Source organism: Triticum dicoccoides, chromosome 7A (assembly GCF_002162155.2).
Source record: "Triticum dicoccoides isolate Atlit2015 ecotype Zavitan chromosome 7A, WEW_v2.0, whole genome shotgun sequence".
In the NCBI taxonomy this organism is placed as follows: domain Eukaryota; kingdom Viridiplantae; phylum Streptophyta; class Magnoliopsida; order Poales; family Poaceae; genus Triticum; species Triticum dicoccoides.
Window position 1 is genome coordinate 318,200,214 of NC_041392.1, and position 10,955 is coordinate 318,211,168.

General features: G+C 40.6%; 1 long non-coding RNA gene across 2 annotated transcripts in view; it reads left to right on the plus strand.

Moving 5' to 3' along the window:
• The first annotated feature begins 8,966 nt into the window (after positions 1-8,966).
• LOC119331782 overlaps positions 8,967-10,955 on the plus strand; it is a 5,324-nt gene continuing 3,335 nt past the window's right edge. For both annotated transcript variants that reach the window (XR_005160646.1, XR_005160647.1), the window contains exons 1-2: positions 8,967-9,212; positions 9,290-9,676. This is a non-coding gene — a long non-coding RNA (uncharacterized LOC119331782). The remainder of the gene's footprint in view (positions 9,213-9,289; positions 9,677-10,955) is intronic.

The following is a 10,955-nucleotide window of genomic DNA, read 5'->3' on the forward strand; positions in this document are numbered from 1 at the left end:
TGTTAAACCTACTGTATTACAACTTCTCTATGGTTTATAAACTCTTTTACTAGCCATAGATTCATCAAAATAAGCAAACAACACACGAAAAACAGAATCTGTCAAAAACAGAACAGTCTGTAGTAATCTGTAGCTAACGCAAACTTCTGGAACCCCAAAAATTCTAACATAAATTGCTGGACGTGAGGAATTTATCTATTAATCATCTTCAAAAATAATTAACTAAATAGCACTCTCCAAATAAAAATGGCAGCAATTCTCGTGAGCGCTAAAGTTTCTGTTTTTTACAGCAAGATTAAAAAGACTTTCCCCAAGTCTTCCCAACGGTTCTACTTGGCACAAACTTTAATTAAACACAAAAAACACAACCAAAACAGATGCTAGATAAATTATTTATTACTAAACAGGAGCGAAAATCAAGGAATAAAAATAAATTGGGTTGCCTCCCAACAAGCGCTATCGTTTAACGCCCCTAGCTAGGCATAAAAGCGAAGATAGATCTAGGTATTGCCATCTTTGGTAGGCAATCCATAAGTGGCTCTCATAATAGATTCATAATGTAATTTTATTTTATTTCTAGGGAAGTGTTTCATGCCTTTCCTTAAAGGAAATTGGAATCTAATATTCCCTTCCTTCATATCAATATTTGCACCAATCGTTCTAAGGAAAGGTCTACCAAGAATAATAGGACATGAAGGATTGCAATCTATGTCAAGAACAATGAAATCTATGGACACATAGTTCCTATTTGCAACAATAAGAACATCATTAATTCTTCCCATAGGTTTCTTAATAGTGGAATCCTCAAGGTGCAAGTTTAAAGAACAATCATCAAATTCACGGAAACCTAGCAAATCACACAAAGTTTTTGGAATCGTGGAAACACTAGCACCCAAATCACACAAAGCATAGCACTCATGATCTTTAATTTTAATTTTTATTGTAGGTTCCCACTCATCATAAAGTTTTCTAGGGATAGAAACTTCCAACTCAAGTTTTTCTTCATAAGATTGCATCAAAGCATCAACAATATGTTTAGTAAAAGCTTTATTTTGACTATAAGCATGAGGAGAATTTAGCATGGATTGCAACAAGGAAATACAATATATCAAAGAGCAATTATCATAATTAAATTCCTTTAAATCCAAAATAGTGGGTTCATTGATATCTAAAGTTTTGACCTCTTCAATCCCATTTTTACCAATTTTTGCATCGAGATCTAAAAACTCTGAATTTTTGGAATTCCTTCTAGGTAAAGGTGGCTCATCTTCAGTCCCATCATTATCAAGATTCATATTGCAAAACAAAGATTTAATAGGAGACACATCAATAACTTTTAGATCTTCATCTTTATTTTCATATAAACTAGAAGAACATGCTTTCACAAAGCAATCTTTCTTAGCATCATCCTAGTGGTTCTTTCTTTGCACTCATCAATGGAAATTCTCATGGATTTGAGAGACTCATTGATATCATGCTTAGGTGGAATAGATCTAAGTTTCAAAGAATCAACATCAAGAGAAATTCTATCAATGTTCCTAGCCAATTCATCAATCTTAAGCAATTTTTCTTCAATCAAAGCATTGAAACTCTTTTGCAAAGTAATAAATTCTTTAACACTAGTCTCAAATTCAGAGGGAATTTTATTAAAATTTCCATAAGAATTGTTGTAGGAATTACCATAATTATTAGAGGAATTACTAGGGAACGGCCTAGGATTAAAGTTTCCTCTATACGCGTTGTTACCAAAATTATTCCTACCAACAAAATTCACATCCATAGATTCATTATTATTCTCAATCAAGGTAGAGAAAGGCACATCATTAGGATCAGAGGAAACACTCTTATTAGCAAATAATTTCATAAGTTCATCCATCTTTCCACTCAAAACATTAATTTCTTCTATCGCATGCACTTTTTTACTAGTAGATCTTTCGGTGTGCCATTGAGAATAATTAACCATAATATTGTCTAGGAGTTTAGTAGCTTCTCCTAAAGTGATTTCCATAAAAGTGCCTCCCGCGGCTGAATCTAAAAGATTTCTAGAAGCAAATTTCAACCCGGCATAAATTTTTTGTATAATCATCCAAAGATTCAAACCATGTGTAGGGTAATTACGTATCATTAATTTCATCCTCTCCCAAGATTGTGCAACATGTTCATGATCAAGTTGCTTAAAATTCATGATGTCGTTTCTAAGAGAGATGATTTTAGCGGGAGGAAAATACTTAGATATAAAAGCATCTTTGCACTTATTCCATGAATCAATACTATTTTTAGGCAAAGACGAAAACCAAGCTTTAGCACGATCTCTAAGGGAAAAGGAAATAGCTTCAATTTAACAATATCATTGTCCACATCTTTCTTATTTTGCATATTACACAAATAGACAAAGCTATTTAGATGGGTAGCGGCATCTTCACTAGGAAGGCCGGTAAATTGATCTTTCATGACAAGATTCAACAAAGCAGCATTAATTTCACAAGATTCAACAACGGTAAGAGGAGCAATCGGAGTGCTAAGAAAATCATTGTTGCTAGTATTGGTAAAGTCACACAATTTAGTATTATCTTGAGCCATCGTGACAAGCAAGTAGTCCAACACACGAGTAAACAAGAAACAAGCAAAAAAAGAGGCGAGCGGAAAAGAGAGGGCGAATAAAACGGCAAGGGTGAAGTGGGGGATAGGAAAACCAGAGGCAAATGGCAAACAATGTAATGCAAGGGATAAGAGTTTTTGATGGGTACTTGGTATGTCTTGACTTGTGTGTAGACTCCCCGGCAACGGCGCCAGAAATGGCTCGTTGTCGGGAGTCAAATCTTGACTTGACTAGGCGCGAATCTCCCGGCAACGGCGCCAGAAATCCTTCTTGCTACCTCTTGAGTACTGCATTGGTATTCCCTTGAAGAGGAAAGGGTGATGCAGTAAAGTAGCGTAAGTATTTCCCTCAGTTTTTGAGAACCAAGGTATCAATCCAGTAGGAGATCACGCTCGAGTCCCACACACCTACACAAACAAATAAGAACCTCACAACCAACGCGATAAAGGGGTTGTCAATCCCTTCACGGTCACTTACGAGAGTGAGATCTGATAAATATGATAAGATAATATTTTTGGTATTTTTATGATAAAGAAAAATAAATATGCAAAGTAAAATAAGCGGCAATAGAAATAGCTAAGTGTTGGAAGGTTAATATGATGGAAGATAGACCCGGGGCCATAGGTTTCACTAGTGGCTTCTCTCAAGAGCATACGTATTACGGTGGGTAAACGAATTACTGTCGAGCAATTGATAGAATTGAGCATAGTTATGAGAATATCTAGGTATGATCATGTATATAGGCATCATGTCCATGACAAGTAGACTGAAACGATTCTGCATCTACTACTATTAGTCCACACATCGACCACTATCCAGCATGCATCTAGAGTATTAAGTTCATAAGAACAGAGTAATGCTTTAAGTAAGATGACATGATGTAGAGGGATAAACTCATGCAATATGATATAAACCCCATCTTTTTATCCTTGATGGCAAGAATACAATACGTGTCGTTTCCCCTACTGTCACTGGGATCGAGCACCGCAAGATTGAACCCAAAGCTAAGCACTTCTCCCATTGCAAGAAAGATCAAGCTAGTAGGCCAAACCAAACTGATAATTCGAAGAGACTTGCAAAGATAAACCAATCATACATAAAAGAATTCAGAGAAGAATCAAATATTGTTCATAGATAATCTGGATCAAAAACCCACAATTCATTGGATCTCGACAAACACACCGCAAAAGAAGATTACATCGAATAGATCTCCAAGAGAATCAAGGAGAACTTTGTATTGAGATCCAAAGAGAGAGAAGAATCCATCTAGCTAATAACTATGGACCCGAAGGTCTAAAGTAAACTACTCACACATCACCGGAGAGGCCATGGAGTTGATGTAGAGGCCCTTCGTGATCAATGCCCCCTTCGGCGGAGCTCTGTAAAAGGCCCCAAGATGGGATCTCTCGGGTACAGAAGGTTGCGGTGGTGGAATTAGGTTTTCGTGGTGCTCCTGGATGTTTGTAGGGTACATGGACTTATATAGGAGGAAGAAGTAGGTCGGTGGAGCAACGAGGGGCCCCGGAGGGTGGAGGGTGCGCCTAGGGGGGTAGGCGCGCCCCCTGCCTCGTGGCCTCCTCGATTGTTTCTTGAAGCCCACTCCAAGTCTCCTAGATCACATTTGTTGAGAAAATCATGTTCCCGAAGGTTTCATTCTGTTTGGACTCCGTTTGATATTCCTTTTGGGCGAAACTCTAAAATAGGCAAAAAACAGCAATTTGGGCTGGGCCTCCGGTTAGTAGGTTAGTCCCAAAAATGATATAAAGGTGTAAAATAAAGCCCATTAACATCCAAAATAGATAATATAATAGCATGGAGCAATCAAAAATTATAGATACGTTGGAGACGTATCAGTCGCCAGGTTAGGGCGGGTCACCAGTGAGTCGCCAAGTCCGGCCGGGTCATACCACGGGGTATATCCCCGACATTAGCCCCCCAGTTTAATTTGGATTTATCCATGTTAAACTAATCCTGCAAAATAAACACAAGAACAAATTTGACAAGTTGTGCTCCGGTTTAAAAGTTTTTCTGAACTAGTACCTAATCATCCTTAAATCCTTGTCATTTCCTTCTTCTGGAAAGTCTGGGTCAATAGACCAGCTTCATAATAAATTTGCTGACATTGGCTTCTCAGAGAAATATTGTGAAGAATAATTCATTTGATTCAGCTCCCAATGCTTAACAAAAAATATTGGTCTTAAAATACTCATCTGATTTTTAGGCGGCTTGAAGATGTAGAACTTGCCGGTTTATCATTACCTAAATTGCCGGTTCGTAAATATTGATGGCACCAAGTTATAATTGTTGCCGACGTCGGCTCATAATTATTGATGACGCCGGGTCATGATTGTTGCTCACGCCGGGTCAATCTGGTTTGCTCAAAACTAAGAATTTGAAGATATTTCTCCCTTGTATCTATATTACCTGTAGCCCCCAAGTCTTGAGCAGAGCAAAGTGATGACTTAAGACTTGCTTCAATATAAATACTACCACTTGAAGAAATCCAGGCTGTTCATCTCAGCCACCAGTCAAAACTGAATGTTCCATATATGTATATGTAGCCCCCAAGTGCCGGGTTATCATGCTTGTAGCAACCTGGGACTTGTAATTGCCTTATGCTCATAAAAACTTCAACCAGTGTAGCCCCCAAGGGCCGGGTCAGTATGCAATAATGAGCAGGGACTTTGTAGATATGGTCATGTAGATTTGAACTGCAACATGTAGCCTCCAAGGACCGGCTCAGTATGATAACACTAAGCTAAGACTTTATGTATACTTCATTGAAAATAACATCTTATATCGTACGGCTTGAACCCACGTCCACAAGGTTAAGAGACTTGTGCTTTACCAAGTGAGCAATGGACCCTTCAATATAATGGACTTAACTTGTGTACCTTGAATTTTTGATAGGAGCAATTGGCAGCCCCCAAGGGCCGGCTCATTACGATGTGATGAGTCGGTTCTTCAAGAAGGCAAGTAAAAAATGACTTTTTATTAGCCCCCAAGTGCCATGGTGCATGCTAGCAGTGACATGGGACTTGCATATTTGATGTAATCTCAACTTGAATAATGTAGCCCCCAAGTGCCGGGTCGTAAGCCTGCAGTGACTCGGGACTATTCCCTCCATTGTAGAATAAATCATATCCATTGATAAAATAATAGCCATTACGCTGAAGCGACTTTGAAAACCTCAATAATAATATTGGTTATTGATAATCATAAGAAAAATCCAACCATGTTGGCTATTCAAAATTTGAATAATATAATCCGGTATAAAAACCTCAGTCATTGAATATCATCATGAAAATCCAGCCAAGTTTGGCTATTAAAGATTTGAATACCTTATTGGTTGACAAGTAAAACTGGAGTTTAAATACTCGGCGGTTGTTGGCCAATGGCGACTTAATGCGCATTCATTGTAAGCCAGCATTTTTAAAACCCGGCGGCTTATAGCCTTTGAGAAAATCCAGAATGGATAACCCTTTTGAAACATCAATTTTGATGATGAGCTTGAACTTAATCATTTATATAAGTCATAGTTCTGCAAATCCTGCACAAAGTTTAAACAACATATTCCCTGGCGACTTAACGTCAAAAGCTGGGGCGGGTAACAACCCAAACATAATATAGTCTTATGCAATTATGGAAAAGACTAGCATTAAGGCCATTCAAGCCTAAACATACTGCCAACTTAAAGTTAAAAGCCAGAGCCGGTTTAATCACAACCTTATATAATCATAACAAAATATCATACCTGCGATATGTGATTAAACTGCCGGCTTACCATACCAAAGTAGTTAGGATGATAACCCAAAACTGAGAAGACAATACTTCCAAGTACTTAATATCATCATATGATGCCAGTTCATCATATACCTATGTTTGAGCTGTGTTGTACAACAGACTCTCTTTGGTCTTTGTAACCCGGTCATTAAGCCTCCAAGTAGGTCAAAGCTATACTCGTATGAAGTGATAATACTGGCTTGATAGCAGAAATCCCAGGGTAATCAGAGTTGTGCTCTTATGAAATTTTAATTTTGGCATGATAGCCTAATTATCAAGGTAATCAGAGCTATGCTCTCATGAAATTTTCATTTTGGCTTGATAGCCGAATTATCAAGGTAATCAGAGCCGTGCTCTCATGAAATTTTCATATTGGTTTGATAGCCGAATTACCAAGATAACCAGAGTTGTGCTCTTATGAAATTATCATATTGGCTTGATAGCCGAATTACCAAGATAACTAGAGCTATGCTCTTATGAAATTATCATATTGGCTTGATAGCCAAATTACCAAGATAACCAGAGCTGTGCTCTTATAAATTTTCATATTGGCTTGATAGCTGAATTACCATATTGGCTTGATAGCCTGAATCAAGAGGATAGTAACGCTATGTTCTCTTTTGTGAATACACCTATGTTTGAATAGGAAGCCGCCAAGTGACATATTCGGTCAAGAGGGTAGTAACGCTATGTTCTCTTTGGTGAATACACCTATATTTGAACAGGAAGCCCCCAAGTGACATATTCGGTCAAGAGGGTAGTAACGCTATGTTCTCTTTGGTGAATACACCTATGTTTGAACAGGAAGCCCCCAAGTGACATATAATGAGCCTCAAGGCAGGATACCCATGTTTGAACTGCGCGTCATGGCAGCAAGTTCTCTTTGGCAACCTTTAATTTTTCTGAGAACTCGAACTTTGCGAGAGATGAATTCTTTTTGAATCGGAATTTCAAACCAGATATTGAGAACTTCAAAACTTTGTCGGAGATAGATTCCCCTAGAATCGGATTTGAACCGGAATCTTTACTTATAAACCGGAACTCTTTCTTTGAGCAAGAAACTTGAGATTACTCGGCACCGTTTAAGATGGAAATTGTCTTGATAGCCTTTAAATTTTCATCAATATAGCAGTAGTCTCCGGGGCCGGTTTATTTTTTCCCTCCAATGATCCGGAGTTCTTGATTCACTAATACTGGCCAATTCCACCGAGTCATGTCATTGTAGCCCCCAAGTCTTAAGACGACTCAAGGAGTTGTCTTGAGATTCTCCATATTTGACCGTGATATAAACCGGTATGAGTCATTCAACAACTCAGTGATATAATAGTCCCTTTTGCAGTAGACAAACTTGTCCTGCATTGGAGAAACTGGCAAGCCAGAATAATTGTTCTTTTAAAGAAAACAAAATATAACATAAAGATATACTGGATGGATTTCACCTGATGTGTCAGGCCAGAAATCATTTGTCGCGGAGTTGATGATCACTGGGTGAAGCTGAAAACAATCATAGCCAAGTCGGCCACGGGAGCAGACAGATGAGCCGGCCACGGCGTTGTAAGCCGGTGTGGACGGGCGAGTCAGTCACAAGGGTGGTAAGCCGCATGGACGGGCGAGTCAGTCGCGTCGTGTTGATGTAAATCAAGATGCACGGACTACGACTTGTGCACACCCGTTCAACAACAAGGGGGCGTGTACGCCGGTGCATGATGATGCTAACGCATTGTAACATCCCAAAATTCTAAATTTTGGAATGTTATAGTAAATAAATAACTTTGATTTTTGTTTGATTGTGAGTGATTGATTGTGTGAAATTGAGTGAAATTTGAAACCTTTTGAAAGTACAATGAGAGGGAATGAAATGACTTCCCCAAACTTTCACTTTGCATTCTGATCTCCATGAATTCAAATTCTTTTCAAATGCAAAACCCTAGAGTGAAGATGACATGACTTCTTCCATTTAAAATGAAAAGGGTTTTTGAAAATATTTGAAGTTTCATTTGCAAATGATTCAAATCAGAAACTTTATGCACCTCAATGAGTTTCATGAGAAAAGATAAGATGACTTCTTCAAAACTTGCAGAAAGAGAGTTGGAAGTTTCAAAGAATCATTTTGGAGTTATTTGAATTTTTAGTCAAATTATTTTTCTCCTAAAAATAAATAGACAAAAATAAGGGTAAAATGATTCCCTTCAATGGAAAATTAGGAGAAAATAATTTTAAAATAAGTTGGTATTTTAAAAATGATTTTTATTGGGTTTTATTGCAACAGCAGCACTGTTTGACTTTTTGAATTTTTTTGGATTTAATTTGAACTTGGAAAATAGTTCATATTGTGGGAAATCTTTCTCTGAAAATTTTGATATATTATAGGCTACATAATATTTTGTATTTACTGATGATTCTTTTTTGTCAAGTCTGTGCTTTATTTAAAAAAAAGAGGGGGCCGAAGCCATCGAGGCCCAACTCCCTCCCTCTCTCTCCGCGGCCCAGCAGCGCCTTAGGCCCATGGCCTCCCCCTCTCGAACCGAAGCGCTAAGCGCTTGGTCGACCGCTCCTCTCGCTCGTTCCCTACCGCTGACTCACGGGTCGCGCATGTCATCCCCATCCTTTGTCATTTTCTTTCGTGTTCATGATGGGAACAATATCCGATGCAAATCTTCTTGATTCGATCCGTTTGTTGCCCCTCACGCAAGACCGACTCCATATAAATACCCCCTCCTCCTCCTCATCCAATTTTCGCAAAAATTGGAAGGTTTCGATCTTGTTCCACCCCGATCCAATCTCGCCGGAGTTCCCCGTCGCCTGAAGGATGTTTCCGCTGCCACCGAAGGTTACTCAAGCCCTCTTTCTCCTCTGTTTCTTCATGCCTCTCTACTACACACCTACCTGACTCCTTCTCCTTCGCAGACGCGTGGGGGAACAACTCCCCGGTGCCATTCGAATCTCGCCGGAGTTCGCCTCGCTCCAGCCGCTCGCCTTCGTCACCACCGCAAGAACTCGACACTGCAGACGCTACCATCGCCATCGCCGAGACGTGCTGGACCCCGTCGTGTTCCTCTCCAACCCCGAAGACCACAGACATGAGCGCCACGACCACCACCCGAAGTGGCAGCACCATTGACGGCCGAGTCGCTCAAGCTCTGAGCTCTGTCCCATGGGCCCCTGCCCGACACCGTTGCGCAGCACCGCCCGACGCCACGCAGGAGACGCCGCCCCTCGCCCCGTGACCCGCCGCCCCACCCCACCTTCGCCTGCCTCGCCGGAGTCGCCGCCTGAGACGACGACCATGCTTCTGTAAGCGCCACCACCTCCCATGTGTACTCGCCTCTTCTTTCATGTTTTTTTGTTTGTTCGGTTCAACCAGTGAATGGTTTTTAGTTAGAGCGAACGGTTATTACTTTACCATCGTCAGATCCTTTTGGAGTCTAGATTAGACCTGTTTTTGTTTTTAGGCCAAAGCATTTTCTTCTAATTAGCGGTCATTCGCTAGATTTGCTCCGTAGAGAATAGTTTCTATCCATTAGTATTGCGACACGTGTCCAGGGACTCAATTGCGGATAGAAGTTTCATAGATTAGTCCCTGGATTTTTCAGAACAGCCCCTGAACTTCAAAACCCTCCAACTTTTTATCCGTAACTCCAATTTAGGTGTTTCTTTTTGCAGAATACTCCTTGTGACATATACTTTCCAACAAAAAGTGGATTTTGGAGATTGAGCAAATCAAATTTATTCAACTTCAAATCTAGTTCAAACCTTCGTTCGATCGTAACTTTTGAACCGGAGCTTAGTTTTTATGAAACCAATGCCAAATTGTTCATCATGATTCCATCTATCTAGTGATCCTATTGTAACGCCCCGGATATAACTTTCTCAATTTGTACTTCAACTCTTGCCGTTTCCGGCGTTAAGTTATATTTATTTCCTCGGGTTCAGGTTTTGTCTCCGTGTGTTGTTTTCGTTTTCATGCATCTCATATCATGTCATCATGTGCATTGCATTTGCATACGTGTTCATCTCATGCATTCGAGCATTTTCCCCGTTGCCCGTTTTGCATTTCGGCGCTTCGTTCTCCTCCGGTGGTAATTCTAGCTTTCTTTCGTGTGTGGGGATTAAATATTTCCGGATTGGACCGAAACTTGCCAAGCGGCCTTGGTTTACTACCGGTAGACCGCCTGTCAAGTTTCGTATCATTTGGACTTCGTTTGATACTCCAACGGTTAACCGAGGGACCGAAAAGGCGTCGTGTGTGTTGCAGCCCAACACCCCTCCAATTTGTCCCAAAACTCACCAAACTCTGCTCCATGTCCTAGAGCGTTCGATCATGATCGCGTGGCCGAAAACCGCACCTCATTTGGACTCTCCTAGCTCCACTTATGCCTATAAATAGCCGCCCGTTTTCGGATCTCGGATCTCTCCCCGTCCAACCCTAAAAAAAAACTCTAGATCCGCCGCCGACGGACGTGTCCGGAGCGGACCGGACAACGTCCGCCGCGCCCCTCGCCCACTCGCCGCTCGCCACGTGGACTGGACCACATCGCCGCTCTCGCCGGTCCGCAGGCCCGAGGCGGGCCCT